At 35.7% G+C, this 3,130-nt stretch overlaps 1 protein-coding gene across 2 annotated transcripts in view; it reads right to left on the bottom strand.

The window, feature by feature from the left end:
• The window catches only part of LOC107746154 (ribosomal protein S6 kinase alpha-6), a 15,355-nt gene that overhangs the window by 10,697 nt on the left and 1,528 nt on the right, over positions 1–3,130 (bottom strand). The gene's annotated exons all lie outside the window — the stretch shown is intronic.

Genomic DNA, 3,130 nt, shown 5'->3' with positions numbered 1-3,130 from the left:
TGATGTATGTGACGTTGTTGCATTTTAATGTTTTGTTAGTCTAGCCCACGAGACGCGCCGCTGCTGCGTTCAAAATATTAGAGAAATATAGGAGCTAAATGTGGAGAAGATCTTGAATGGGTTAAAACCGAAACCAAGCCATTCACACAGAACGCATATTCAGCACATTTTTTAGACGGACAAATATGACTGCTGCACTCGCGTCTCACAGAAGAGATGTAGCCATGCAAAGTTAAAACTTTGCATGGCTACAGTGTTTTAGAAAACACGTCGCAAATTTGTGGAGGTTTATTCCTTTTCACTGTGTCTCATATGTTTTTAAATGCAGTCTGTGTGAATGGTGCTTCGGCTCTTTGGATTAAGCAATGCATAAATACATGATGCTGTTTTGTTCATAATTGTTTATGCAATTTACGAAATTATATTTGATTTTTAGGAGTTAATTTAAACGCAATGCACATTTTTTTATAGACAAAAGCTTCCTTGCGTTGACAATTTAAATGTGCTGCATTATTTTGCTCATTGCGCCCTCTTGTGGCCTCGGGAGACAAGACAAAATTTTTACTTCCTTGCGTTGACAATTTAAATGCGCTGCATTATTTTGCTCATTGCGCCCTCGGGAGACAATTAGACCTATACAATAAAGACCTATTTAATCTGCATATAAAACATTAGAAATTAGATATTTGTTTCATTTTTATTGTGTTTGATTGTTAAAACAAAAAATATTTGTTGTTTGTCTCAATAAATTGCGTTAATTATAAATACAGTGGTTAAATAAAAAAAAAAAAATCTATTGCTTTTTGTTTTAAAAAAAAGGTTATAAAAATGTCAATAATTATCGATACGAATGATATGAAACATTATATCGTTGATACATTTTTTTTTAGCTATATCGCCCAGCCCTAGATACATGCCAAATTGCCACTGGAGGGCACTATTTGTTTGAGGACATTGAAATTCAGATTTTTTTCAGATATTTAACATATCCTTTAAATATGAACTGGAAAAATCTGAAAATATGCAGCCAATCAAATTTCAGTAGGTAATAAAATTATTAAATATTTATACTTGCATAAAATTCAAGGCATTAATGTTTGCCTACAAAACCAGCACTGGCTCTGCACCCCTTTACCTAAATTCATTACTTCAGAGTTACGTGCCCTCTAGAAGCTTTTTTTTTTTTATTTGACCCTCTAACTTTTTAGGCTTGCACTCTATTCATTTACTGCTTGTTTTCTTAAAAAAACACACACACACACACTAGCTTCTCTAATCTTTTTGTATCCTATCTATTTGTTTACTTTTTATTTATTATCCAATTATCAAAAGCAAAAAAAGGTCTCTAACACTAGCTTGCTCTTTCTTTTTCTATTCTATCCGTTCTCTTATTATATAATTTAAAAAAAATTATAAAAAAAATTTAAAAAAAACTTGCTACGTGTACTGCGTTAAGCTAACTGAGACTTGTTATAGCACTTGCATATCATTGCTCTCTTGTTGATTTTGATTGCTTCCATTGTCCTCATTTGTAAGTCGCTTTGGATAAAAGTGTCTGCTAAATGACTAAATGTAAATGTAATAACTTATATAGTGAATGACAGATCACTATGATGTTATGCATGTAGAGAGTGTCTAGATAAGGCAGTGTACCGAATTTAAGAAGCTCATTTACATGTTTGCAAACTCTAGCCCGCAACACTCCTTCAGTTCCCTGCATCAACCTGTTATATGCATTACCAAGTGACAGAAAATCTTCCTGGTACTTTCATTTTTTTAATGCTTTTGAAACTCGAACACTTCAACAGGGGAGCAGAGCTGCCATCTAGAGGACCTCAGGTGAGAGAACGGATCCATATGGCAGACACTCACACACACAGACACACACACACACACACACACATCACACTCACGCAAACACACACTCACGCAAACACACACTCACTCACTCACTCACACACACACTACACTCCATTATACTTAGCGACTGACCGATATTGATTTATTTAGAACTGATACAATCCCAATTATTTGCATGTTTATTTGACCGATAAATGATATACAGAACCAATATTTATCGTTTTACTTCCGTTTTTGACATAATGATAAAAACATTACTGAACTGAACACACATTTTTATTACACTATCAATACTGTAATTTCACTCCCTCCTTGCAAACAAAACCATACTGGAACATACCTGAGCATCAACCCAGTGAGTGAGCAGGACTCATAAACAGCAGGTTTACTACAGTATAATTATATTGCATAAACAACAGAGAGAGATAAACTAAGCTGGTTTGTTTCCAGCATGTACTTGTTTAAGTCTGTCTTATTTAACTCATGTAAAGTGACGTCTTTGGGACCTGATTTTATGGACTTCAGTTTGTGTCTACTTCTTAAAGCCAAGCTTAAACTAAATATCACTAATTTATAGAACATCTCATTTGTGCATTATTGGCTGATATGTTATCAGTATATCAAAGCAAATCAAGTTACTTTACATGTAAACGCCGTTGCTGACTCATCTCTCCTCAAAACAGCCACAAGATGGCGCCATATATCGGTAGATCCAATATTACAAAACCGATATTCGATAATGGAAAAAGGCTTAAAGGGTTAGTTCACCCAAAAATGAAAATTAGGCTGTGTTTTACTCACCCCCGAGGCATCCTAGGTGTATATGACTTTCTTCTTTCAGACGAATCCAGTCGGAGTTATATAAAAAATTGTCCTGGCTATTCCAAGCTCTATCATTGCAGTCAGCAGGTGTTGCATGCATCAGTCCAAAAGAAGTTAAATAAAAAGCGCCCATCCATAAAAAAAAGTGCCTCACACGGCTCCGGGGGGTGAACAAAGTCCTTATGTAGCGAATCGATGCGTTTTTGTAAGAAAAATATCCGTATTTAAAACGTAATAATCACTTTAATGGAGCTTGCGCCAACAGTCCTACACGGAAGCAGCTCCGGGCGGATGACGTATGAGGTCGGTGTTGCGCATGCGCCGCTCAGAAGTGACGAATGCAGAAACGCAGTGGAGAGATCAAAACAAAAAAACGGCCACTAATTAGAATTACAAAACGAGTATTTGTAAAGAAGAATGTCAGAGGATTTCGATACAAGCCAAGAGG

This window comes from Sinocyclocheilus rhinocerous, unplaced genomic scaffold, assembly GCF_001515625.1.
Source record: "Sinocyclocheilus rhinocerous isolate Xijiao unplaced genomic scaffold, SAMN03320098_v1.1 scaffold348, whole genome shotgun sequence".
In the NCBI taxonomy this organism is placed as follows: Eukaryota; Metazoa; Chordata; class Actinopteri; order Cypriniformes; family Cyprinidae; genus Sinocyclocheilus; species Sinocyclocheilus rhinocerous.
Note: the sequence above shows the minus strand (reverse complement) of the source record. Positions and strands in the feature narration are given on the sequence as shown.